Source organism: Ambystoma mexicanum, chromosome 1q (assembly GCF_040938575.1).
Source record: "Ambystoma mexicanum isolate Mex_15411 chromosome 1q, UKY_AmexF1_1, whole genome shotgun sequence".
In the NCBI taxonomy this organism is placed as follows: Eukaryota; Metazoa; Chordata; class Amphibia; order Caudata; family Ambystomatidae; genus Ambystoma; species Ambystoma mexicanum.
This window is the reverse complement of record NC_090922.1, coordinates 592,230,972-592,255,369: the sequence shown is the minus strand read 5'-3', so window position 1 is coordinate 592,255,369 and position 24,398 is coordinate 592,230,972. Positions and strand designations below refer to the sequence as shown.

Sequence of the window (24,398 nt, the reverse complement as noted above, 5' to 3'; positions counted from 1 at the left end):
GCCATGTGACATTGGCCAAAAGGCAGGCAGAGTCTGCCTTTGCCTGAGGACTCCCCTCGTTTACATAAGGTCTAGGGCTTCTGGGAGGCAGGCGTGAGATTTTCTTTTGGGCCCCAGAGATGGGGCTCCTCCCCCAGGATGTTGAAGAAGCAGCCCGCTCTCTCCTTTCTCAGGACACAGGGGTCATTTTCCGCCCTCACCCTGTCTTGCACGGGTGCTGGGCCTCCTGGGCTGCCAGCGGGCAAAGAACGGCGTTTGTCAGGCGTTCGTCAGCCGATCGGGGCCCGGGCCCAAACCCCTGCCCACTGGGGCCATATCCTCCTGGATGCTAGCTTGCAGCCAACCTCTGCTGGCTCACCAGCAGGTGGCGACAGCAGCAAGCATTAGCTAAAGGCTCCCCCCTCTGGCTACCACTGCAAGGCATCAGCCTGGCTGTGCTGCGAGGACCCCTGCAAAGGCTGACTGACAGCTGGGGGGTGCAAGCCAACAGCTGAAAAGCAGGCTTTGCGCTTTCATTTGCTCTGTTTCTTTTTAACCAGCATAGGTAAACCTGCACTTGGCAGGGCTTCAAAAAATTGAGTGAAACTCTTTAATGTTCCTCTCCACGGAAATCTTTAGTAAAAGGCGAAAGATTTATTCGGTTTGAAGAGAAACCAGAGTATGCGCTCTAGTGGCCCCGACTGCGGCCGCAAAAAATGCAACACCTCACTAGCTCAGGGTGACTTAGTGAAGCAGTGCACACGATGACGCTTTTTGAGATGAAGCGAATGGAGAATGCTATCGGGCTCCGAACCCGTGGCAGAATGACTTTATTTGCAAGCAATCCCATCCAAAGTCATGAAACCTGGCAGGGGATTGTGGGTATGCAAATTTCTCCAGACCGCAGGCCATGTGACATTGGCCAAAAGGCAGGCAGAGTCTGCCTTTGCCTGAGGACTCCCCTCGTTTACATAAGGTCTAGGGCTTCTGGGAGGCAGGCGTGAGATTTTCTTTTGGGCCCCAGAGATGGGGCTCCTCCCCCAGGATGTTGAAGAAGCAGCCCGCTCTCTCCTTTCTCAGGACACAGGGGTCATTTTCCGCCCTCACCCTGTCTTGCACGGGTGCTGGGCCTCCTGGGCTGCCAGCGGGCAAAGGACGGCGTTTGTCAGGCGTTCGTCAGCCGATCGGGGCCCGGGCCCAAACCCCTGCCCACTGGGGCCATATCCTCCTGGATGCTAGCTTGGAGCCAGCCTCTGCTGGCTCACCAGCAGGTGGCGACAGCAGCAAGCATTAGCTAAGGCTCCCCCCTCTGGCTACCACTGCAAGGCATCAGCCTGGCTGTGCTGCGAGGACCCCTGCAAGGCTGACTGACAGCTGGGGGGTGCAAGCCAACAGCTGAAAAGCAGGCTTTGCGCTTTCATTTGCTCTGTTTCTTTTTTTTTTTAACCAGCATAGGTAACCCTGCACTTGGCAGGCTTCAAAAAATGAGTGAAACTCTTTAATGTTCCTCTCCACGGAAATCTTTAGTAAAAGGCGAAAGATTTATTCGGTTTTGAAGAGAAACCAGAGTATGCGCTCTAGTGGCCCCGACTGGCGGCCGCAAAAAATGCAACACCTCACTAGCTCAGGGTGACTTAGTGAAGCAGTGCACACGATGACGCTTTTTGAGATGAAGCGAATGGAGAATGCTATCGGGCTCCGAACCCGTGGCAGAATGACTTTATTTGCAAGCAATCCCATCCAAAGTCATGAAACCTGGCAGGGGATTGTGGGTATGCAAATTTCTCCAGACCGCAGGCCATGTGACATTGGCCAAAAGGCAGGCAGAGTCTGCCTTTGCCTGAGGACTCCCCTCGTTTACATAAGGTCTAGGGGCTTCTGGGAGGCAGGCGTGAGATTTTCTTTTGGGCCCCAGAGATGGGGCTCCTCCCCCAGGATGTTGAAGAAGCAGCCCGCTCTCTCCTTTCTCAGGACACAGGGATCATTTTCCGCCCTCACCCTGTCTTGCACGGGTGCTGGGCCTCCTGGGCTGCCAGCGGGCAAAGAACGGCGTTTGTCAGGGGTTCGTCAGCCGATCGGGGCCCGGGCCCAAACCCCTGCCCCACTGGGGCCATATACTCCTGGATGCTAGCTTGGAGCCAGCCTCTGCTGGCTCCCCAGCAGGTGGCGACAGCAGCAAGCATTAGCTAAAGGCTCCCCCCTCTGGCTACCACTGCAAAGCATCAGCCTGGCTGTGCTGCGAGGACCCCTGCAAAGGCTGACTGACAGCTGGGGGGTGCAAGCCAACCAGCTGAAAAGCAGGCTTTGCGCTTTCATTTGCTCTGTTTCTTTTTTTTTTTAACCAGCATAGGTAACCCTGCACTTGGCAGGGCTTCAAAAAAATTGAGTGAAAACTCTTTAATGTTCCTCACCACGGAAATCTTTAGTAAAAGGCGAAAGATTTATTCGGTTTGAAGAGAAACCAGAGTATGCGCTCTAGTGGCCCCGACTGCGGCCGCAAAAAATGCAACACCTCACTAGCTCAGGGTGACTTAGTGAAGCAGTGCACACGATGACGCTTTTTGAGATGAAGCGAATGGAGAATGCTATCGGGCTCCGAACCCGTGGCAGAATGACTTTATTTGCAAGCAATCCCATCCAAAAGTCATGAAACCTGGCAGGGGATTGTGGGTATGCAAATTTCTCCAGACCGCAGGCCATGTGGACATTGGCCAAAAGGCAGGCAGAGTCTGCCCTTTGCCTGAGGACTCCCCTCGTTTACATAAGGTCTAGGGCTTCTGGGAGGCAGGCGTGAGATTTTCTTTTGGGCCCCAGAGATGGGGCTCCTCCCCCAGGATGTTGAAAAGCAGCCCGCTCTCTCCTTTCTCAGGACACAGGGGTCATTTTCCGCCCTCACCCTGTCTTGCACGGGTGCTGGGCCCCCTGGGCCTGCCTGGGTCTTTTGCCCCAGGGCAAAGCCCGCCGGGCAAAGGACGGCGTTTGTCAGGCGTTCGTCAGCCGATCGGGCCCGGGCCCCAAACCCCTGCCCACTGGGGCCATATCCTCCTGGATGCTAGCTTGGAGCCAGCCTCTGCTGGCTCACCAGCAGGTGGCGACAGCAGCAAGCATTAGCTAAAGGCTCCCCCCTCTGGCTACCACTGCAAGGCATCAGCCTGGCTGTGCTGCGAGGACCCCTGCAAAGGCTGACTGACAGCTGGGGGGTGCAAGCCAACAGCTGAAAAGCAGGCTTTGCACTTTTATTTGCTCTGTTTCTTTTTTTTTTAACCAGCATAGGTAACCCTGCACTTGGCAGGGCTTCAAAAAATTGAGTGAAACTCTTTAATGTTCCTCTCCACGGAAATCTTTAGTAAAAGGCGAAAGATTTATTCGGTTTGAAGAGAAACCAGAGTATGCGCTCTAGTGGCCCCGACTGCGGCCGCAAAAAATGCAACACCTCACTAGCTCAGGGTGACTTAGTGAAGCAGTGCACACGATGACGCTTTTTGAGATGAAGCGAATGGAGAATGCTATCGGGCTCCGAACCCGTGGCAGAATGACTTTATTTGCAAGCAATTCCCATCCAAAGTCATGAAACCTGGCAGGGGATTGTGGGTATGCAAATTTCTCCAGACCGCAGGCCATGTGACATTGGCCAAAAGGCAGGCAGAGTCTGCCTTTGCCTGAGGACTCCCCTCGTTTACATAAGGTCTAGGGCTTCTGGGAGGCAGGCTTGAGATTTTCTTTTGGGCCCCAGAGAGGGGGCTCCTCCCCAGGATGTTGAAGAAGCAGCCCGCTCTCCCTTTCTCAGGACACAGGGATCATTTTCCGCCCTCACCCTGTCTTGCACGGTGCTGGGCCTCCTGGCTGCCAGCGGGCAAAGAACGGCGTTTGTCAGGCGTTCGTCAGCCGATCTGGGCCCGGGCCCAAACCCCTGCCCACTGGGGCCATATCCTCCTGGATGCTAGCTTGGAGCCAGCCTCTGCTGGCTCACCAGCAGGTGGCGACAGCAGCAAGCATTAGCTAAAGGCTCCCCCCTCTGGCTACCACTGCAAAGCCATCAGCCTGGCTGTGCTGCGAGGACCCCTGCAAAGGCTGACTGACAGCTGGGGGGTGGCAAGCCAACAGCTGAAAAGCAGGCTTTGCGCTTTCATTTGCTCTGTTTCTTTTTTTTTTTAACCAGCATAGGTAACCCTGCACTTGGCAGGGCTTCAAAAAATTGAGTGAACTCTTTAATGTTCCTCTCCACGGAAATCTTTAGTAAAAGGCGAAAGATTTATTCGGTTTGAAGAGAAAACCAGAGTATGCGCTCTAGTGGCCCCGACTGCGGCCGCAAAAAATGCAACACCTCACTAGCTCAGGGTGACTTAGTGAAGCAGTGCACACGATGACGCTTTTTGAGATGAAGCGAATGGAGAATGCTATCGGGCTCCGAACCCGTGGCAGAATGACTTTATTTGCAAGCAATCCCATCCAAAGTCATGAAACCTGGCAGGGGATTGTGGGTATGCAAATTTCTCCAGACCGCAGGGCCATGTGACATTGGCCAAAGGGCAGGCAGAGTCTGCCTTTGGCCTGAGGACTCCCCTCGTTTACATAAGGTCTAGGGCTTCTGGGAGGCAGGCGTGAGATTTTCTTTTGGGCCCCCAGAGATGGGGCTCCCTTCCCCAAGGATGTTGAAGAAGCAGCCCGCTCTCTCCTTTCTCAGGACACAGGGGTCATTTTCCGCCCTCACCCTGTCTTGCACGGGTGCTGGGCCTCCTGGGCTGCCAGCGGGCAAAGAACGGCGTTTGTCAGGCGTTCGTCAGCCGATCGGGGCCCGGGCCCAAACCCCTGCCCACTGGGGCCATATCCTCCTGGATGCTAGCTTGGAGCCAGCCTCTGCTGGCTCACCAGCAGGTGGCGACAGCAGCAAGCATTAGCTAAAGGCTCCCCCCTCTGGCTACCACTGCAAGGCATCAGCCTGGCTGTGCTGCGAGGACCCCTGCAAAGGCTGACTGACAGCTGGGGGGTGCAAGCCAACAGCTGAAAAGCAGGCTTTGCGCTTTCATTTGCTCTGTTTCTTTTTTTTTTTAACCAGCATAGGTAAACCTGCACTTGGCAGGGCTTCAAAAAATTGAGTTGAAACTCTTTAATGTTCCTCTCCACGGAAATCTTTAGTAAAAGGCGAAAGATTTATTCGGTTTGAAGAGAAACCAGAGTATGCGCTCTGGTGGCCCCCGACTGCGGCCGCAAAAAATGCAACACCTCACTAGCTCAGGGTGACTTAGTGAAGCAGTGCACACGATGACGCTTTTTGAGATGAAGCGAATGGAGAATGCTATCGGGCTCCGAACCCGTGGCAGATTGACCTTTATTTGCAAGCAATCCCATCCAAAGTCATGAAACCTGGCAGGGGATTGTGGGTATGCAAATTTCTCCAGACCGCAGGCCATGTGACATTGGCCAAAAGGCAGGCAGAGTCTGCCTTTGCCTGAGGACTCCCCTCGTTTACATAAGGTCTAGGGCTTCTGGGAGGCAGGCGTGAGATTTTCTTTTGGGCCCCAGAGATGGGGCTCCTCCCCCAGGATGTTGAAGAAGCAGCCCGCTCTCTCCTTTCTCAGGACACAGGGGTCATTTTCCGCCCTCACCCTGTCTTGCACGGGTGCTGGGCCTCCTGGGCTGCCAGCGGGCAAAGAACGGCGTTTGTCAGGCGTTCGTCAGCCGATCGGGGCCCGGGCCCAAACCCCTGCCCACTGGGGCCATATCCTCCTGGATGCTAGCTTGGAGCCAGCCTCTGCTAGCTCACCAGCAGGTGGCGACAGCAGCAAGCATTAGCTAAAGGCTCCCCCCTCTGGCTACCACTGCAAGGCATCAGCCTGGCTGTGCTGCGAGGACCCCTGCAAAGGCTGACTGACAGCTGGGGGGTGCAAGCCAACAGCTGAAAAGCAGGGCTTTGCGCTTTCATTTGCTCTGTTTCTTTTTTTTTTTAACCAGCATAGGTAACCCTGCACTTGGCAGGGCTTCAAAAAATTGAGTGAAACTCTTTAATGTTCCTCTCCACGGAAATCTTTAGTAAAAGGCGAAAGATTTATTCGGTTTGAAGAGAAACCAGAGTATGCGCTCTAGTGGCCCCGACTGCGGCCGCAAAAAATGCAACACCTCACTAGCTCAGGGTGACTTAGTGAAGCAGTGCACACGATGACGCTTTTTGAGATGAAGCGAATGGAGAATGCTATCGGGCTCCGAACCCGTGGCAGAATGACTTTATTTGCAAGCAATCCCATCCAAAGTCATGAAACCTGGCAGGGGATTGTGGGTATGCAAATTTCTCCAGACCGCAGGCCATGTGACATTGGCCAAAAGGCAGGCAGAGTCTGCCTTTGCCTGAGGACTCCCCTCGTTTACATAAGGTCTAGGGCTTCTGGGAGGCAGGCGTGAGATTTTCTTTTGGGCCCCAGAGATGGGGCTCCTCCCCCAGGATGTTGAAGAAGCAGCCCGCTCTCTCCTTTCTCAGGACACAGGGATCATTTTCCGCCCTCACCCTGTCTTGCACGGGTGCTGGGCCTCCTGGGCTGCCAGCGGGCAAAGAACGGCGTTTGTCAGGCGTTCGTCAGCCGATCGGGGCCCGGGCCCAAACCCCTGCCCACTGGGGCCATATCCTCCTGGATGCTAGCTTGGAGCCAGCCTCTGCTGGCTCACCAGCAGGTGGCGACAGCAGCAAGCATTAGCTAAAGGCTCCCCCCTCTGGCTACCACTGCAAAGCATCAGCCTGGCTGTGCTGCGAGGACCCCTGCAAAGGCTGACTGACAGCTGGGGGGTGCAAGCCAACAGCTGAAAAGCAGGCTTTGCGCTTTCATTTGCTCTGTTTCTTTTTTTTTTTAACCAGCATAGGTAACCCTGCACTTGGCAGGGCTTCAAAAAATTGAGTGAAACTCTTTAATGTTCCTCTCCACGGAAATCTTTAGTAAAAGGCGAAAGATTTATTCGGTTTGAAGAGAAACCAGAGTATGCGCTCTAGTGGCCCCGACTGCGGCCGCAAAAAATGCAACACCTCACTAGCTCAGGGTGACTTAGTGAAGCAGTGCACACGATGACGCTTTTTGAGATGAAGCGAATGGAGAATGCTATCGGGCTCCGAACCCGTGGCAGAATGACTTTATTTGCAAGCAATCCCATCCAAAGTCATGAAACCTGGCAGGGGATTGTGGGTATGCAAATTTCTCCAGACCGCAGGCCATGTGACATTGGCCAAAAGGCAGGCAGAGTCTGCCTTTGCCTGAGGACTCCCCTCGTTTACATAAGGTCTAGGGCTTCTGGGAGGCAGGCGTGAGATTTTCTTTTGGGCCCCAGAGATGGGGCTCCTCCCCCAGGATGTTGAAAAAGCAGCCCGCTCTCTCCTTTCTCAGGACACAGGGGTCATTTTCCGCCCTCACCCTGTCTTGCACGGGTGCTGGGCCTCCTGGGCTGCCAGGTTCTTTTGCCCGCCAGGGCAAAGCCCGCCGGGCAAAGGACGGCGTTTGTCAGGCGTTCGTCAGCCGATCGGGGCCCGGGCCCAAACCCCTGCCCACTGGGGCCATATCCTCCTGGATGCTAGCTTGGAGCCAGCCTCTGCTAGCTCACCAGCAGGTGGCGACAGCAGCAAGCATTAGCTAAAGGCTCCCCCCTCTGGCTACCACTGCAAGGCATCAGCCTGGCTGTGCTGCGAGGACCCCTGCAAAGGCTGACTGACAGCTGGGGGGTGCAAGCCAACAGCTGAAAAGCAGGCTTTGCGCTTTTATTTGCTCTGTTTCTTTTTTTTTTTAACCAGCATAGGTAACCCTGCACTTGGCAGGGCTTCAAAAAATTGAGTGAAACTCTTTAATGTTCCTCTCCACGGAAATCTTTAGTAAAAGGCGAAAGATTTATTCGGTTTGAAGAGAAACCAGAGTATGCGCTCTAGTGGCCCCGACTGCGGCCGCAAAAAATGCAACACCTCACTAGCTCAGGGTGACTTAGTGAAGCAGTGCACACGATGACGCTTTTTGAGATGAAGCGAATGGAGAATGCTATCGGGCTCCGAACCCGTGGCAGAATGACTTTATTTGCAAGCAATCCCATCCAAAGTCATGAAACCTGGCAGGGGATTGTGGGTATGCAAATTTCTCCAGACCGCAGGCCATGTGACATTGGCCAAAAGGCAGGCAGAGTCTGCCTTTGCCTGAGGACTCCCCTCGTTTACATAAGGTCTAGGGCTTCTGGGAGGCAGGCGTGAGATTTTCTTTTGGGCCCCAGAGATGGGGCTCCTCCCCCAGGATGTTGAAGAAGCAGCCCGCTCTCTCCTTTCTCAGGACACAGGGGTCATTTTCCGCCCTCACCCTGTCTTGCACGGGTGCTGGGCCTCCTGGGCTGCCAGCGGGCAAAGAACGGCGTTTGTCAGGCGTTCGTCAGCCGATCGGGGCCCGGGCCCAAACCCCTGCCCACTGGGGCCATATCCTCCTGGATGCTAGCTTGGAGCCAGCCTCTGCTGGCTCACCAGCAGGTGGCGACAGCAGCAAGCATTAGCTAAAGGCTCCCCCCTCTGGCTACCACTGCAAGGCATCAGCCTGGCTGTGCTGCGAGGACCCCTGCAAAGGCTGACTGACAGCTGGGGGGTGCAAGCCAACAGCTGAAAAGCAGGCTTTGCGCTTTCATTTGCTCTGTTTCTTTTTTTTTTTAACCAGCATAGGTAACCCTGCACTTGGCAGGGCTTCAAAAAATTGAGTGAAACTCTTTAATGTTCCTCTCCACGGAAATCTTTAGTAAAAGGCGAAAGATTTATTCGGTTTGAAGAGAAACCAGAGTATGCGCTCTGGTGGCCCCGACTGCGGCCGCAAAAAATGCAACACCTCACTAGCTCAGGGTGACTTAGTGAAGCAGTGCACACGATGACGCTTTTTGAGATGAAGCGAATGGAGAATGCTATCGGGCTCCGAACCCGTGGCAGAATGACTTTATTTGCAAGCAATCCCATCCAAAGTCATGAAACCTGGCAGGGGATTGTGGGTATGCAAATTTCTCCAGACCGCAGGCCATGTGACATTGGCCAAAAGGCAGGCAGAGTCTGCCTTTGCCTGAGGACTCCCCTCGTTTACATAAGGTCTAGGGCTTCTGGGAGGCAGGCGTGAGATTTTCTTTTGGGCCCCAGAGATGGGGCTCCTCCCCCAGGATGTTGAAGAAGCAGCCCGCTCTCTCCTTTCTCAGGACACAGGGGTCATTTTCCGCCCTCACCCTGTCTTGCACGGGTGCTGGGCCTCCTGGGCTGCCAGCGGGCAAAGAACGGCGTTTGTCAGGCGTTCGTCAGCCGATCGGGGCCCGGGCCCAAACCCCTGCCCACTGGGGCCATATCCTCCTGGATGCTAGCTTGGAGCCAGCCTCTGCTAGCTCACCAGCAGGTGGCGACAGCAGCAAGCATTAGCTAAAGGCTCCCCCCTCTGGCTACCACTGCAAGGCATCAGCCTGGCTGTGCTGCGAGGACCCCTGCAAAGGCTGACTGACAGCTGGGGGGTGCAAGCCAACAGCTGAAAAGCAGGCTTTGCGCTTTTATTTGCTCTGTTTCTTTTTTTTTTTAACCAGCATAGGTAACCCTGCACTTGGCAGGGCTTCAAAAAATTGAGTGAAACTCTTTAATGTTCCTCTCCACGGAAATCTTTAGTAAAAGGCGAAAGATTTATTCGGTTTGAAGAGAAACCAGAGTATGCGCTCTAGTGGCCCCGACTGCGGCCGCAAAAAATGCAACACCTCACTAGCTCAGGGTGACTTAGTGAAGCAGTGCACACGATGACGCTTTTTGAGATGAAGCGAATGGAGAATGCTATCGGGCTCCGAACCCGTGGCAGAATGACTTTATTTGCAAGCAATCCCATCCAAAGTCATGAAACCTGGCAGGGGATTGTGGGTATGCAAATTTCTCCAGACCGCAGGCCATGTGACATTGGCCAAAAGGCAGGCAGAGTCTGCCTTTGCCTGAGGACTCCCCTCGTTTACATAAGGTCTAGGGCTTCTGGGAGGCAGGCGTGAGATTTTCTTTTGGGCCCCAGAGATGGGGCTCCTCCCCCAGGATGTTGAAGAAGCAGCCCGCTCTCTCCTTTCTCAGGACACAGGGGTCATTTTCCGCCCTCACCCTGTCTTGCACGGGTGCTGGGCCTCCTGGGCTGCCAGCGGGCAAAGAACGGCGTTTGTCAGGCGTTCGTCAGCCGATCGGGGCCCGGGCCCAAACCCCTGCCCACTGGGGCCATATCCTCCTGGATGCTAGCTTGGAGCCAGCCTCTGCTGGCTCACCAGCAGGTGGCGACAGCAGCAAGCATTAGCTAAAGGCTCCCCCCTCTGGCTACCACTGCAAGGCATCAGCCTGGCTGTGCTGCGAGGACCCCTGCAAAGGCTGACTGACAGCTGGGGGGTGCAAGCCAACAGCTGAAAAGCAGGCTTTGCGCTTTCATTTGCTCTGTTTCTTTTTTTTTTTAACCAGCATAGGTAACCCTGCACTTGGCAGGGCTTCAAAAAATTGAGTGAAACTCTTTAATGTTCCTCTCCACGGAAATCTTTAGTAAAAGGCGAAAGATTTATTCGGTTTGAAGAGAAACCAGAGTATGCGCTCTGGTGGCCCCGACTGCGGCCGCAAAAAATGCAACACCTCACTAGCTCAGGGTGACTTAGTGAAGCAGTGCACACGATGACGCTTTTTGAGATGAAGCGAATGGAGAATGCTATCGGGCTCCGAACCCGTGGCAGAATGACTTTATTTGCAAGCAATCCCATCCAAAGTCATGAAACCTGGCAGGGGATTGTGGGTATGCAAATTTCTCCAGACCGCAGGCCATGTGACATTGGCCAAAAGGCAGGCAGAGTCTGCCTTTGCCTGAGGACTCCCCTCGTTTACATAAGGTCTAGGGCTTCTGGGAGGCAGGCGTGAGATTTTCTTTTGGGCCCCAGAGATGGGGCTCCTCCCCCAGGATGTTGAAGAAGCAGCCCGCTCTCTCCTTTCTCAGGACACAGGGGTCATTTTCCGCCCTCACCCTGTCTTGCACGGGTGCTGGGCCTCCTGGGCTGCCAGCGGGCAAAGAACGGCGTTTGTCAGGCGTTCGTCAGCCGATCGGGGCCCGGGCCCAAACCCCTGCCCACTGGGGCCATATCCTCCTGGATGCTAGCTTGCAGCCAGCCTCTGCTGGCTCACCAGCAGGTGGCGACAGCAGCAAGCATTAGCTAAAGGCTCCCCCCTCTGGCTACCACTGCAAGGCATCAGCCTGGCTGTGCTGCGAGGACCCCTGCAAAGGCTGACTGACAGCTGGGGGGTGCAAGCCAACAGCTGAAAAGCAGGCTTTGCGCTTTCATTTGCTCTGTTTCTTTTTTTTTTTAACCAGCATAGGTAACCCTGCACTTGGCAGGGCTTCAAAAAATTGAGTGAAACTCTTTAATGTTCCTCTCCACGGAAATCTTTAGTAAAAGGCGAAAGATTTATTCGGTTTGAAGAGAAACCAGAGTATGCGCTCTGGTGGCCCCGACTGCGGCCGCAAAAAATGCAACACCTCACTAGCTCAGGGTGACTTAGTGAAGCAGTGCACACGATGACGCTTTTTGAGATGAAGCGAATGGAGAATGCTATCGGGCTCCGAACCCGTGGCAGAATGACTTTATTTGCAAGCAATCCCATCCAAAGTCATGAAACCTGGCAGGGGATTGTGGGTATGCAAATTTCTCCAGACCGCAGGCCATGTGACATTGGCCAAAAGGCAGGCAGAGTCTGCCTTTGCCTGAGGACTCCCCTCGTTTACATAAGGTCTAGGGCTTCTGGGAGGCAGGCGTGAGATTTTCTTTTGGGCCCCAGAGATGGGGCTCCTCCCCCAGGATGTTGAAGAAGCAGCCCGCTCTCTCCTTTCTCAGGACACAGGGGTCATTTTCCGCCCTCACCCTGTCTTGCACGGGTGCTGGGCCTCCTGGGCTGCCAGCGGGCAAAGAACGGCGTTTGTCAGGCGTTCGTCAGCCGATCGGGGCCCGGGCCCAAACCCCTGCCCACTGGGGCCATATCCTCCTGGATGCTAGCTTGCAGCCAACCTCTGCTGGCTCACCAGCAGGTGGCGACAGCAGCAAGCATTAGCTAAAGGCTCCCCCCTCTGGCTACCACTGCAAGGCATCAGCCTGGCTGTGCTGCGAGGACCCCTGCAAAGGCTGACTGACAGCTGGGGGGTGCAAGCCAACAGCTGAAAAGCAGGCTTTGCGCTTTCATTTGCTCTGTTTCTTTTTAACCAGCATAGGTAAACCTGCACTTGGCAGGGCTTCAAAAAATTGAGTGAAACTCTTTAATGTTCCTCTCCACGGAAATCTTTAGTAAAAGGCGAAAGATTTATTCGGTTTGAAGAGAAACCAGAGTATGCGCTCTAGTGGCCCCGACTGCGGCCGCAAAAAATGCAACACCTCACTAGCTCAGGGTGACTTAGTGAAGCAGTGCACACGATGACGCTTTTTGAGATGAAGCGAATGGAGAATGCTATCGGGCTCCGAACCCGTGGCAGAATGACTTTATTTGCAAGCAATCCCATCCAAAGTCATGAAACCTGGCAGGGGATTGTGGGTATGCAAATTTCTCCAGACCGCAGGCCATGTGACATTGGCCAAAAGGCAGGCAGAGTCTGCCTTTGCCTGAGGACTCCCCTCGTTTACATAAGGTCTAGGGCTTCTGGGAGGCAGGCGTGAGATTTTCTTTTGGGCCCCAGAGATGGGGCTCCTCCCCCAGGATGTTGAAGAAGCAGCCCGCTCTCTCCTTTCTCAGGACACAGGGGTCATTTTCCGCCCTCACCCTGTCTTGCACGGGTGCTGGGCCTCCTGGGCTGCCAGCGGGCAAAGGACGGCGTTTGTCAGGCGTTCGTCAGCCGATCGGGGCCCGGGCCCAAACCCCTGCCCACTGGGGCCATATCCTCCTGGATGCTAGCTTGGAGCCAGCCTCTGCTGGCTCACCAGCAGGTGGCGACAGCAGCAAGCATTAGCTAAAGGCTCCCCCCTCTGGCTACCACTGCAAGGCATCAGCCTGGCTGTGCTGCGAGGACCCCTGCAAAGGCTGACTGACAGCTGGGGGGTGCAAGCCAACAGCTGAAAAGCAGGCTTTGCGCTTTTATTTGCTCTGTTTCTTTTTTTTTTTAACCAGCATAGGTAACCCTGCACTTGGCAGGGCTTCAAAAAATTGAGTGAAACTCTTTAATGTTCCTCTCCACGGAAATCTTTAGTAAAAGGCGAAAGATTTATTCGGTTTGAAGAGAAACCAGAGTATGCGCTCTAGTGGCCCCGACTGCGGCCGCAAAAAATGCAACACCTCACTAGCTCAGGGTGACTTAGTGAAGCAGTGCACACGATGACGCTTTTTGAGATGAAGCGAATGGAGAATGCTATCGGGCTCCGAACCCGTGGCAGAATGACTTTATTTGCAAGCAATCCCATCCAAAGTCATGAAACCTGGCAGGGGATTGTGGGTATGCAAATTTCTCCAGACCGCAGGCCATGTGACATTGGCCAAAAGGCAGGCAGAGTCTGCCTTTGCCTGAGGACTCCCCTCGTTTACATAAGGTCTAGGGCTTCTGGGAGGCAGGCGTGAGATTTTCTTTTGGGCCCCAGAGATGGGGCTCCTCCCCCAGGATGTTGAAGAAGCAGCCCGCTCTCTCCTTTCTCAGGACACAGGGGTCATTTTCCGCCCTCACCCTGTCTTGCACGGGTGCTGGGCCTCCTGGGCTGCCAGCGGGCAAAGAACGGCGTTTGTCAGGCGTTCGTCAGCCGATCGGGGCCCGGGCCCAAACCCCTGCCCACTGGGGCCATATCCTCCTGGATGCTAGCTTGGAGCCAGCCTCTGCTGGCTCACCAGCAGGTGGCGACAGCAGCAAGCATTAGCTAAAGGCTCCCCCCTCTGGCTACCACTGCAAGGCATCAGCCTGGCTGTGCTGCGAGGACCCCTGCAAAGGCTGACTGACAGCTGGGGGGTGCAAGCCAACAGCTGAAAAGCAGGCTTTGCGCTTTCATTTGCTCTGTTTCTTTTTTTTTTTAACCAGCATAGGTAACCCTGCACTTGGCAGGGCTTCAAAAAATTGAGTGAAACTCTTTAATGTTCCTCTCCACGGAAATCTTTAGTAAAAGGCGAAAGATTTATTCGGTTTGAAGAGAAACCAGAGTATGCGCTCTGGTGGCCCCGACTGCGGCCGCAAAAAATGCAACACCTCACTAGCTCAGGGTGACTTAGTGAAGCAGTGCACACGATGACGCTTTTTGAGATGAAGCGAATGGAGAATGCTATCGGGCTCCGAACCCGTGGCAGAATGACTTTATTTGCAAGCAATCCCATCCAAAGTCATGAAACCTGGCAGGGGATTGTGGGTATGCAAATTTCTCCAGACCGCAGGCCATGTGACATTGGCCAAAAGGCAGGCAGAGTCTGCCTTTGCCTGAGGACTCCCCTCGTTTACATAAGGTCTAGGGCTTCTGGGAGGCAGGCGTGAGATTTTCTTTTGGGCCCCAGAGATGGGGCTCCTCCCCCAGGATGTTGAAGAAGCAGCCCGCTCTCTCCTTTCTCAGGACACAGGGGTCATTTTCCGCCCTCACCCTGTCTTGCACGGGTGCTGGGCCTCCTGGGCTGCCAGCGGGCAAAGAACGGCGTTTGTCAGGCGTTCGTCAGCCGATCGGGGCCCGGGCCCAAACCCCTGCCCACTGGGGCCATATCCTCCTGGATGCTAGCTTGGAGCCAGCCTCTGCTAGCTCACCAGCAGGTGGCGACAGCAGCAAGCATTAGCTAAAGGCTCCCCCCTCTGGCTACCACTGCAAGGCATCAGCCTGGCTGTGCTGCGAGGACCCCTGCAAAGGCTGACTGACAGCTGGGGGGTGCAAGCCAACAGCTGAAAAGCAGGCTTTGCGCTTTTATTTGCTCTGTTTCTTTTTTTTTTTAACCAGCATAGGTAACCCTGCACTTGGCAGGGCTTCAAAAAATTGAGTGAAACTCTTTAATGTTCCTCTCCACGGAAATCTTTAGTAAAAGGCGAAAGATTTATTCGGTTTGAAGAGAAACCAGAGTATGCGCTCTAGTGGCCCCGACTGCGGCCGCAAAAAATGCAACACCTCACTAGCTCAGGGTGACTTAGTGAAGCAGTGCACACGATGACGCTTTTTGAGATGAAGCGAATGGAGAATGCTATCGGGCTCCGAACCCGTGGCAGAATGACTTTATTTGCAAGCAATCCCATCCAAAGTCATGAAACCTGGCAGGGGATTGTGGGTATGCAAATTTCTCCAGACCGCAGGCCATGTGACATTGGCCAAAAGGCAGGCAGAGTCTGCCTTTGCCTGAGGACTCCCCTCGTTTACATAAGGTCTAGGGCTTCTGGGAGGCAGGCGTGAGATTTTCTTTTGGGCCCCAGAGATGGGGCTCCTCCCCCAGGATGTTGAAGAAGCAGCCCGCTCTCTCCTTTCTCAGGACACAGGGGTCATTTTCCGCCCTCACCCTGTCTTGCACGGGTGCTGGGCCTCCTGGGCTGCCAGCGGGCAAAGAACGGCGTTTGTCAGGCGTTCGTCAGCCGATCGGGGCCCGGGCCCAAACCCCTGCCCACTGGGGCCATATCCTCCTGGATGCTAGCTTGGAGCCAGCCTCTGCTGGCTCACCAGCAGGTGGCGACAGCAGCAAGCATTAGCTAAAGGCTCCCCCCTCTGGCTACCACTGCAAGGCATCAGCCTGGCTGTGCTGCGAGGACCCCTGCAAAGGCTGACTGACAGCTGGGGGGTGCAAGCCAACAGCTGAAAAGCAGGCTTTGCGCTTTCATTTGCTCTGTTTCTTTTTTTTTTTAACCAGCATAGGTAACCCTGCACTTGGCAGGGCTTCAAAAAATTGAGTGAAACTCTTTAATGTTCCTCTCCACGGAAATCTTTAGTAAAAGGCGAAAGATTTATTCGGTTTGAAGAGAAACCAGAGTATGCGCTCTGGTGGCCCCGACTGCGGCCGCAAAAAATGCAACACCTCACTAGCTCAGGGTGACTTAGTGAAGCAGTGCACACGATGACGCTTTTTGAGATGAAGCGAATGGAGAATGCTATCGGGCTCCGAACCCGTGGCAGAATGACTTTATTTGCAAGCAATCCCATCCAAAGTCATGAAACCTGGCAGGGGATTGTGGGTATGCAAATTTCTCCAGACCGCAGGCCATGTGACATTGGCCAAAAGGCAGGCAGAGTCTGCCTTTGCCTGAGGACTCCCCTCGTTTACATAAGGTCTAGGGCTTCTGGGAGGCAGGCGTGAGATTTTCTTTTGGGCCCCAGAGATGGGGCTCCTCCCCCAGGATGTTGAAGAAGCAGCCCGCTCTCTCCTTTCTCAGGACACAGGGGTCATTTTCCGCCCTCACCCTGTCTTGCACGGGTGCTGGGCCTCCTGGGCTGCCAGCGGGCAAAGAACGGCGTTTGTCAGGCGTTCGTCAGCCGATCGGGGCCCGGGCCCAAACCCCTGCCCACTGGGGCCATATCCTCCTGGATGCTAGCTTGCAGCCAGCCTCTGCTGGCTCACCAGCAGGTGGCGACAGCAGCAAGCATTAGCTAAAGGCTCCCCCCTCTGGCTACCACTGCAAGGCATCAGCCTGGCTGTGCTGCGAGGACCCCTGCAAAGGCTGACTGACAGCTGGGGGGTGCAAGCCAACAGCTGAAAAGCAGGCTTTGCGCTTTCATTTGCTCTGTTTCTTTTTTTTTTTAACCAGCATAGGTAACCCTGCACTTGGCAGGGCTTCAAAAAATTGAGTGAAACTCTTTAATGTTCCTCTCCACGGAAATCTTTAGTAAAAGGCGAAAGATTTATTCGGTTTGAAGAGAAACCAGAGTATGCGCTCTGGTGGCCCCGACTGCGGCCGCAAAAAATGCAACACCTCACTAGCTCAGGGTGACTTAGTGAAGCAGTGCACACGATGACGCTTTTTGAGATGAAGCGAATGGAGAATGCTATCGGGCTCCGAACCCGTGGCAGAATGACTTTATTTGCAAGCAATCCCATCCAAAGTCATGAAACCTGGCAGGGGATTGTGGGTATGCAAATTTCTCCAGACCGCAGGCCATGTGACATTGGCCAAAAGGCAGGCAGAGTCTGCCTTTGCCTGAGGACTCCCCTCGTTTACATAAGGTCTAGGGCTTCTGGGAGGCAGGCGTGAGATTTTCTTTTGGGCCCCAGAGATGGGGCTCCTCCCCCAGGATGTTGAAGAAGCAGCCCGCTCTCTCCTTTCTCAGGACACAGGGGTCATTTTCCGCCCTCACCCTGTCTTGCACGGGTGCTGGGCCTCCTGGGCTGCCAGCGGGCAAAGAACGGCGTTTGTCAGGCGTTCGTCAGCCGATCGGGGCCCGGGCCCAAACCCCTGCCCACTGGGGCCATATCCTCCTGGATGCTAGCTTGCAGCCAACCTCTGCTGGCTCACCAGCAGGTGGCGACAGCAGCAAGCATTAGCTAAAGGCTCCCCCCTCTGGCTACCACTGCAAGGCATCAGCCTGGCTGTGCTGCGAGGACCCCTGCAAAGGCTGACTGACAGCTGGGGGGTGCAAGCCAACAGCTGAAAAGCAGGCTTTGCGCTTTCATTTGCTCTGTTTCTTTTTAACCAGCATAGGTAAACCTGCACTTGGCAGGGCTTCAAAAAATTGAGTGAAACTCTTTAATGTTCCTCTCCACGGAAATCTTTAGTAAAAGGCGAAAGATTTATTCGGTTTGAAGAGAAACCAGAGTATGCGCTCTAGTGGCCCCGACTGCGGCCGCAAAAAATGCAACACCTCACTAGCTCAGGGTGACTTAGTGAAGCAGTGCACACGATGACGCTTTTTGAGATGAAGCGAATGGAGAATGCTATCGGGCTCCGAACCCGTGGCAGAATGACTTTATTTGCAAGCAATCCCATCCAAAGTCATGAAACCTGGCAGGGGATTGTGGGTATGCAAATTTCTCCAGACCGCAGGCCATGTGACATTGGCCAAAAGGCAGGCAGAGTCTGCCTTTGCCTGAGGACTCCCCTCGTTTACATAAGGTCTAGGGCTTCTGGGAGGCAGGCGTGAGATTTTCTTTTGGGCCCCAGAGATGGGGCTCCTCCCCCAGGATGTTGAAGAAGCAGCCCGCTCTCTCCTTTCTCAGGACACAGGGGTCATTTTCCGCCCTCACCCTGTCTTGCACGGGTGCTGGGCCTCCTGGGCTGCCAGCGGGCAAAGGACGGCGTTTGTCAGGCGTTCGTCAGCCGATCGGGGCCCGGGCCCAAACCCCTGCCCACTGGGGCCATATCCTCCTGGATGCTAGCTTGGAGCCAGCCTCTGCTGGCTCACCAGCAGGTGGCGACAGCAGCAAGCATTAGCTAAAGGCTCCCCCCTCTGGCTACCACTGCAAGGCATCAGCCTGGCTGTGCTGCGAGGACCCCTGCAAAGGCTGACTGACAGCTGGGGGGTGCAAGCCAACAGCTGAAAAGCAGGCTTTGCGCTTTCATTTGCTCTGTTTCTTTTTTTTTTTAACCAGCATAGGTAACCCTGCACTTGGCAGGGCTTCAAAAAATTGAGTGAAACTCTTTAATGTTCCTCTCCACGGAAATCTTTAGTAAAAGGCGAAAGATTTATTCGGTTTGAAGAGAAACCAGAGTATGCGCTCTAGTGGCCCCGACTGCGGCCGCAAAAAATGCAACACCTCACTAGCTCAGGGTGACTTAGTGAAGCAGTGCACACGATGACGCTTTTTGAGATGAAGCGAATGGAGAATGCTATCGGGCTCCGAACCCGTGGCAGAATGACTTTATTTGCAAGCAATCCCATCCAAAGTCATGAAACCTGGCAGGGGATTGTGGGTATGCAAATTTCTCCAGACCGCAGGCCATGTGACATTGGCCAAAAGGCAGGCAGAGTCTGCCTTTGCCTGAGGACTCCCCTCGTTTACATAAGGTCTAGGGCTTCTGGGAGGCAGGCGTGAGATTTTCTTTTGGGCCCCAGAGATGGGGCTCCTCCCCCAGGATGTTGAAGAAGCAGCCCGCTCTCTCCTTTCTCAGGACACAGGGATCATTTTCCGCCCTCACCCTGTCTTGCACGGGTGCTGGGCCTCCTGGGCTGCCAGCGGGCAAAGAACGGCGTTTGTCAGGCGTTCGTCAGCCGATCGGGGCCCGGGCCCAAACCCCTGCCCACTGGGGCCATATACTCCTGGATGCTAGCTTGGAGCCAGCCTCTGCTGGCTCACCAGCAGGTGGCGACAGCAGCAAGCATTAGCTAAAGGCTCCCCCCTCTGGCTACCACTGCAAAGCATCAGCCTGGCTGTGCTGCGAGGACCCCTGCAAAGGCTGACTGACAGCTGGGGGGTGCAAGCCAACAGCTGAAAAGCAGGCTTTGCGCTTTCATTTGCTCTGTTTCTTTTTTTTTTTAACCAGCATAGGTAACCCTGCACTTGGCAGGGCTTCAAAAAATTGAGTGAAACTCTTTAATGTTCCTCTCCACGGAAATCTTTAGTAAAAGGCGAAAGATTTATTCGGTTTGAAGAGAAACCAGAGTATGCGCTCTAGTGGCCCCGACTGCGGCCGCAAAAAATGCAACACCTCACTAGCTCAGGGTGACTTAGTGAAGCAGTGCACACGATGACGCTTTTTGAGATGAAGCGAATGGAGAATGCTATCGGGCTCCGAACCCGTGGCAGAATGACTTTATTTGCAAGCAATCCCATCCAAAGTCATGAAACCTGGCAGGGGATTGTGGGTATGCAAATTTCTCCAGACCGCAGGCCATGTGACATTGGCCAAAAGGCAGGCAGAGTCTGCCTTTGCCTGAGGACTCCCCTCGTTTACATAAGGTCTAGGGCTTCTGGGAGGCAGGCGTGAGATTTTCTTTTGGGCCCCAGAGATGGGGCTCCTCCCCCAGGATGTTGAAAAAGCAGCCCGCTCTCTCCTTTCTCAGGACACAGGGGTCATTTTCCGCCCTCACCCTGTCTTGCACGGGTGCTGGGCCTCCTGGGCTGCCAGGTTCTTTTGCCCGCCAGGGCAAAGCCCGCCGGGCAAAGGACGGCGTTTGTCAGGCGTTCGTCAGCCGATCGGGGCCCGGGCCCAAACCCCTGCCCACTGGGGCCATATCCTCCTGGATGCTAGCTTGGAGCCAGCCTCTGCTGGCTCACCAGCAGGTGGCGACAGCAGCAAGCATTAGCTAAAGGCTCCCCCCTCTGGCTACCACTGCAAGGCATCAGCCTGGCTGTGCTGCGAGGACCCCTGCAAAGGCTGACTGACAGCTGGGGGGTGCAAGCCAACAGCTGAAAAGCAGGCTTTGCACTTTTATTTGCTCTGTTTCTTTTTTTTTTTAACCAGCATAGGTAACCCTGCACTTGGCAGGGCTTCAAAAAATTGAGTGAAACTCTTTAATGTTCCTCTCCACGGAAATCTTTAGTAAAAGGCGAAAGATTTATTCGGTTTGAAGAGAAACCAGAGTATGCGCTCTAGTGGCCCCGACTGCGGCCGCAAAAAATGCAACACCTCACTAGCTCAGGGTGACTTAGTGAAGCAGTGCACACGATGACGCTTTTTGAGATGAAGCGAATGGAGAATGCTATCGGGCTCCGAACCCGTGGCAGAATGACTTTATTTGCAAGCAATCCCATCCAAAGTCATGAAACCTGGCAGGGGATTGTGGGTATGCAAATTTCTCCAGACCGCAGGCCATGTGACATTGGCCAAAAGGCAGGCAGAGTCTGCCTTTGCCTGAGGACTCCCCTCGTTTACATAAGGTCTAGGGCTTCTGGGAGGCAGGCGTGAGATTTTCTTTTGGGCCCCAGAGATGGGGCTCCTCCCCCAGGATGTTGAAGAAGCAGCCCGCTCTCTCCTTTCTCAGGACACAGGGATCATTTTCCGCCCTCACCCTGTCTTGCACGGGTGCTGGGCCTCCTGGGCTGCCAGCGGGCAAAGAACGGCGTTTGTCAGGCGTTCGTCAGCCGATCGGGGCCCGGGCCCAAACCCCTGCCCACTGGGGCCATATCCTCCTGGATGCTAGCTTGGAGCCAGCCTCTGCTGGCTCACCAGCAGGTGGCGACAGCAGCAAGCATTAGCTAAAGGCTCCCCCCTCTGGCTACCACTGCAAAGCATCAGCCTGGCTGTGCTGCGAGGACCCCTGCAAAGGCTGACTGACAGCTGGGGGGTGCAAGCCAACAGCTGAAAAGCAGGCTTTGCGCTTTCATTTGCTCTGTTTCTTTTTTTTTTTAACCAGCATAGGTAACCCTGCACTTGGCAGGGCTTCAAAAAATTGAGTGAAACTCTTTAATGTTCCTCTCCACGGAAATCTTTAGTAAAAGGCGAAAGATTTATTCGGTTTGAAGAGAAACCAGAGTATGCGCTCTAGTGGCCCCGACTGCGGCCGCAAAAAATGCAACACCTCACTAGCTCAGGGTGACTTAGTGAAGCAGTGCACACGATGACGCTTTTTGAGATGAAGCGAATGGAGAATGCTATCGGGCTCCGAACCCGTGGCAGAATGACTTTATTTGCAAGCAATCCCATCCAAAGTCATGAAACCTGGCAGGGGATTGTGGGTATGCAAATTTCTCCAGACCGCAGGCCATGTGACATTGGCCAAAAGGCAGGCAGAGTCTGCCTTTGCCTGAGGACTCCCCTCGTTTACATAAGGTCTAGGGCTTCTGGGAGGCAGGCGTGAGATTTTCTTTTGGGCCCCAGAGATGGGGCTCCTCCCCCAGGATGTTGAAGAAGCAGCCCGCTCTCTCCTTTCTCAGGACACAGGGGTCATTTTCCGCCCTCACCCTGTCTTGCACGGGTGCTGGGCCTCCTGGGCTGCCAGCGGGCAAAGAACGGCGTTTGTCAGGCGTTCGTCAGCCGATCGGGGCCCGGGCCCAAACCCCTGCCCACTGGGGCCATATCCTCCTGGATGCTAGCTTGGAGCCAGCCTCTGCTGGCTCACCAGCAGGTGGCGACAGCAGCAAGCATTAGCTAAAGGCTCCCCCCTCTGGCTACCACTGCAAGGCATCAGCCTGGCTGTGCTGCGAGGACCCCTGCAAAGGCTGACTGACAGCTGGGGGGTGCAAGCCAACAGCTGAAAAGCAGGCTTTGCGCTTTCATTTGCTCTGTTTCTTTTTTTTTTTAACCAGCATAGGTAACCCTGCACTTGGCAGGGCTTCAAAAAATTGAGTGAAACTCTTTAATGTTCCTCTCCACGGAAATCTTTAGTAAAAGGCGAAAGATTTATTCGGTTTGAAGAGAAACCAGAGTATGCGCTCTGGTGGCCCCGACTGCGGCCGCAAAAAATGCAACACCTCACTAGCTCAGGGTGACTTAGTGAAGCAGTGCACACGATGACGCTTTTTGAGATGAAGCGAATGGAGAATGCTATCGGGCTCCGAACCCGTGGCAGAATGACTTTATTTGCAAGCAATCCCATCCAAAGTCATGAAACCTGGCAGGGGATTGTGGGTATGCAAATTTCTCCAGACCGCAGGCCATGTGACATTGGCCAAAAGGCAGGCAGAGTCTGCCTTTGCCTGAGGACTCCCCTCGTTTACATAAGGTCTAGGGCTTCTGGGAGGCAGGCGTGAGATTTTCTTTTGGGCCCCAGAGATGGGGCTCCTCCCCCAGGATGTTGAAGAAGCAGCCCGCTCTCTCCTTTCTCAGGACACAGGGGTCATTTTCCGCCCTCACCCTGTCTTGCACGGGTGCTGGGCCTCCTGGGCTGCCAGCGGGCAAAGAACGGCGTTTGTCAGGCGTTCGTCAGCCGATCGGGGCCCGGGCCCAAACCCCTGCCCACTGGGGCCATATCCTCCTGGATGCTAGCTTGGAGCCAGCCTCTGCTAGCTCACCAGCAGGTGGCGACAGCAGCAAGCATTAGCTAAAGGCTCCCCCCTCTGGCTACCACTGCAAGGCATCAGCCTGGCTGTGCTGCGAGGACCCCTGCAAAGGCTGACTGACAGCTGGGGGGTGCAAGCCAACAGCTGAAAAGCAGGCTTTGCGCTTTCATTTGCTCTGTTTCTTTTTTTTTTTAACCAGCATAGGTAACCCTGCACTTGGCAGGGCTTCAAAAAATTGAGTGAAACTCTTTAATGTTCCTCTCCACGGAAATCTTTAGTAAAAGGCGAAAGATTTATTCGGTTTGAAGAGAAACCAGAGTATGCGCTCTAGTGGCCCCGACTGCGGCCGCAAAAAATGCAACACCTCACTAGCTCAGGGTGACTTAGTGAAGCAGTGCACACGATGACGCTTTTTGAGATGAAGCGAATGGAGAATGCTATCGGGCTCCGAACCCGTGGCAGAATGACTTTATTTGCAAGCAATCCCATCCAAAGTCATGAAACCTGGCAGGGGATTGTGGGTATGCAAATTTCTCCAGACCGCAGGCCATGTGACATTGGCCAAAAGGCAGGCAGAGTCTGCCTTTGCCTGAGGACTCCCCTCGTTTACATAAGGTCTAGGGCTTCTGGGAGGCAGGCGTGAGATTTTCTTTTGGGCCCCAGAGATGGGGCTCCTCCCCCAGGATGTTGAAGAAGCAGCCCGCTCTCTCCTTTCTCAGGACACAGGGGTCATTTTCCGCCCTCACCCTGTCTTGCACGGGTGCTGGGCCTCCTGGGCTGCCAGCGGGCAAAGAACGGCGTTTGTCAGGCGTTCGTCAGCCGATCGGGGCCCGGGCCCAAACCCCTGCCCACTGGGGCCATATCCTCCTGGATGCTAGCTTGGAGCCAGCCTCTGCTGGCTCACCAGCAGGTGGCGACAGCAGCAAGCATTAGCTAAAGGCTCCCCCCTCTGGCTACCACTGCAAAGCATCAGCCTGGCTGTGCTGCGAGGACCCCTGCAAAGGCTGACTGACAGCTGGGGGGTGCAAGCCAACAGCTGAAAAGCAGGCTTTGCGCTTTCATTTGCTCTGTTTCTTTTTTTTTTTAACCAGCATAGGTAACCCTGCACTTGGCAGGGCTTCAAAAAATTGAGTGAAACTCTTTAATGTTCCTCTCCACGGAAATCTTTAGTAAAAGGCGAAAGATTTATTCGGTTTGAAGAGAAACCAGAGTATGCGCTCTAGTGGCCCCGACTGCGGCCGCAAAAAATGCAACACCTCACTAGCTCAGGGTGACTTAGTGAAGCAGTGCACACGATGACGCTTTTTGAGATGAAGCGAATGGAGAATGCTATCGGGCTCCGAACCCGTGGCAGAATGACTTTATTTGCAAGCAATCCCATCCAAAGTCATGAAACCTGGCAGGGGATTGTGGGTATGCAAATTTCTCCAGACCGCAGGCCATGTGACATTGGCCAAAAGGCAGGCAGAGTCTGCCTTTGCCTGAGGACTCCCCTCGTTTACATAAGGTCTAGGGCTTCTGGGAGGCAGGCGTGAGATTTTCTTTTGGGCCCCAGAGATGGGGCTCCTCCCCCAGGATGTTGAAGAAGCAGCCCGCTCTCTCCTTTCTCAGGACACAGGGGTCATTTTCCGCCCTCACCCTGTCTTGCACGGGTGCTGGGCCTCCTGGGCTG

The 24,398-nt window shown here is 54.5% G+C and overlaps 27 non-coding genes across 27 annotated transcripts; all 27 read right to left on the bottom strand.

Annotated features, from left to right (window-relative positions):
* Positions 1-546: 546 nt before the first annotated feature.
* Positions 547-662, bottom strand: LOC138565012 (U5 spliceosomal RNA). The gene has a single exon (XR_011300933.1). It is a non-coding gene; the product is annotated as a U5 spliceosomal RNA (small nuclear RNA).
* Positions 663-1,436: 774 nt separating this feature from the next.
* Positions 1,437-1,551, bottom strand: LOC138565194 (U5 spliceosomal RNA). Its single transcript, XR_011301100.1, has one exon. It is a non-coding gene; the product is annotated as a U5 spliceosomal RNA (small nuclear RNA).
* Positions 1,552-2,331: 780 nt separating this feature from the next.
* Positions 2,332-2,449, bottom strand: LOC138565184 (U5 spliceosomal RNA). The gene has a single exon (XR_011301090.1). It is a non-coding gene; the product is annotated as a U5 spliceosomal RNA (small nuclear RNA).
* Positions 2,450-3,254: 805 nt separating this feature from the next.
* On the bottom strand, positions 3,255-3,370 carry LOC138563631 (U5 spliceosomal RNA). The gene has a single exon (XR_011299607.1). It is a non-coding gene; the product is annotated as a U5 spliceosomal RNA (small nuclear RNA).
* A 775-nt stretch (positions 3,371-4,145) lies between these two features.
* On the bottom strand, positions 4,146-4,261 carry LOC138565193 (U5 spliceosomal RNA). Its single transcript, XR_011301099.1, has one exon. It is a non-coding gene; the product is annotated as a U5 spliceosomal RNA (small nuclear RNA).
* A 781-nt stretch (positions 4,262-5,042) lies between these two features.
* On the bottom strand, positions 5,043-5,159 carry LOC138564943 (U5 spliceosomal RNA). Its single transcript, XR_011300868.1, has one exon. It is a non-coding gene; the product is annotated as a U5 spliceosomal RNA (small nuclear RNA).
* Positions 5,160-5,938: 779 nt separating this feature from the next.
* LOC138563630 (U5 spliceosomal RNA) lies at positions 5,939-6,054 on the bottom strand. Its single transcript, XR_011299606.1, has one exon. It is a non-coding gene; the product is annotated as a U5 spliceosomal RNA (small nuclear RNA).
* Positions 6,055-6,830: 776 nt separating this feature from the next.
* LOC138563629 (U5 spliceosomal RNA) lies at positions 6,831-6,946 on the bottom strand. Its single transcript, XR_011299605.1, has one exon. It is a non-coding gene; the product is annotated as a U5 spliceosomal RNA (small nuclear RNA).
* An 805-nt stretch (positions 6,947-7,751) lies between these two features.
* LOC138563628 (U5 spliceosomal RNA) lies at positions 7,752-7,867 on the bottom strand. The gene has a single exon (XR_011299604.1). It is a non-coding gene; the product is annotated as a U5 spliceosomal RNA (small nuclear RNA).
* A 776-nt stretch (positions 7,868-8,643) lies between these two features.
* LOC138563627 (U5 spliceosomal RNA) lies at positions 8,644-8,759 on the bottom strand. The gene has a single exon (XR_011299603.1). It is a non-coding gene; the product is annotated as a U5 spliceosomal RNA (small nuclear RNA).
* Positions 8,760-9,535: 776 nt separating this feature from the next.
* On the bottom strand, positions 9,536-9,651 carry LOC138563626 (U5 spliceosomal RNA). The gene has a single exon (XR_011299602.1). It is a non-coding gene; the product is annotated as a U5 spliceosomal RNA (small nuclear RNA).
* Positions 9,652-10,427: 776 nt separating this feature from the next.
* On the bottom strand, positions 10,428-10,543 carry LOC138563625 (U5 spliceosomal RNA). Its single transcript, XR_011299601.1, has one exon. It is a non-coding gene; the product is annotated as a U5 spliceosomal RNA (small nuclear RNA).
* Positions 10,544-11,319: 776 nt separating this feature from the next.
* On the bottom strand, positions 11,320-11,435 carry LOC138563622 (U5 spliceosomal RNA). Its single transcript, XR_011299599.1, has one exon. It is a non-coding gene; the product is annotated as a U5 spliceosomal RNA (small nuclear RNA).
* A 770-nt stretch (positions 11,436-12,205) lies between these two features.
* LOC138565011 (U5 spliceosomal RNA) lies at positions 12,206-12,321 on the bottom strand. Its single transcript, XR_011300932.1, has one exon. It is a non-coding gene; the product is annotated as a U5 spliceosomal RNA (small nuclear RNA).
* A 776-nt stretch (positions 12,322-13,097) lies between these two features.
* LOC138563621 (U5 spliceosomal RNA) lies at positions 13,098-13,213 on the bottom strand. The gene has a single exon (XR_011299598.1). It is a non-coding gene; the product is annotated as a U5 spliceosomal RNA (small nuclear RNA).
* A 776-nt stretch (positions 13,214-13,989) lies between these two features.
* LOC138563620 (U5 spliceosomal RNA) lies at positions 13,990-14,105 on the bottom strand. Its single transcript, XR_011299597.1, has one exon. It is a non-coding gene; the product is annotated as a U5 spliceosomal RNA (small nuclear RNA).
* Positions 14,106-14,881: 776 nt separating this feature from the next.
* On the bottom strand, positions 14,882-14,997 carry LOC138563619 (U5 spliceosomal RNA). Its single transcript, XR_011299596.1, has one exon. It is a non-coding gene; the product is annotated as a U5 spliceosomal RNA (small nuclear RNA).
* Positions 14,998-15,773: 776 nt separating this feature from the next.
* On the bottom strand, positions 15,774-15,889 carry LOC138563618 (U5 spliceosomal RNA). Its single transcript, XR_011299595.1, has one exon. It is a non-coding gene; the product is annotated as a U5 spliceosomal RNA (small nuclear RNA).
* A 776-nt stretch (positions 15,890-16,665) lies between these two features.
* Positions 16,666-16,781, bottom strand: LOC138563617 (U5 spliceosomal RNA). The gene has a single exon (XR_011299594.1). It is a non-coding gene; the product is annotated as a U5 spliceosomal RNA (small nuclear RNA).
* Positions 16,782-17,551: 770 nt separating this feature from the next.
* On the bottom strand, positions 17,552-17,667 carry LOC138565010 (U5 spliceosomal RNA). Its single transcript, XR_011300931.1, has one exon. It is a non-coding gene; the product is annotated as a U5 spliceosomal RNA (small nuclear RNA).
* A 776-nt stretch (positions 17,668-18,443) lies between these two features.
* LOC138563616 (U5 spliceosomal RNA) lies at positions 18,444-18,559 on the bottom strand. Its single transcript, XR_011299593.1, has one exon. It is a non-coding gene; the product is annotated as a U5 spliceosomal RNA (small nuclear RNA).
* Positions 18,560-19,335: 776 nt separating this feature from the next.
* LOC138563615 (U5 spliceosomal RNA) lies at positions 19,336-19,451 on the bottom strand. The gene has a single exon (XR_011299592.1). It is a non-coding gene; the product is annotated as a U5 spliceosomal RNA (small nuclear RNA).
* An 805-nt stretch (positions 19,452-20,256) lies between these two features.
* Positions 20,257-20,372, bottom strand: LOC138563614 (U5 spliceosomal RNA). Its single transcript, XR_011299591.1, has one exon. It is a non-coding gene; the product is annotated as a U5 spliceosomal RNA (small nuclear RNA).
* A 776-nt stretch (positions 20,373-21,148) lies between these two features.
* Positions 21,149-21,264, bottom strand: LOC138563613 (U5 spliceosomal RNA). The gene has a single exon (XR_011299590.1). It is a non-coding gene; the product is annotated as a U5 spliceosomal RNA (small nuclear RNA).
* Positions 21,265-22,040: 776 nt separating this feature from the next.
* LOC138563611 (U5 spliceosomal RNA) lies at positions 22,041-22,156 on the bottom strand. The gene has a single exon (XR_011299588.1). It is a non-coding gene; the product is annotated as a U5 spliceosomal RNA (small nuclear RNA).
* Positions 22,157-22,932: 776 nt separating this feature from the next.
* On the bottom strand, positions 22,933-23,048 carry LOC138563610 (U5 spliceosomal RNA). Its single transcript, XR_011299587.1, has one exon. It is a non-coding gene; the product is annotated as a U5 spliceosomal RNA (small nuclear RNA).
* Positions 23,049-23,824: 776 nt separating this feature from the next.
* On the bottom strand, positions 23,825-23,940 carry LOC138563609 (U5 spliceosomal RNA). Its single transcript, XR_011299586.1, has one exon. It is a non-coding gene; the product is annotated as a U5 spliceosomal RNA (small nuclear RNA).
* Between the last annotated feature and the right edge of the window lie 458 nt (positions 23,941-24,398).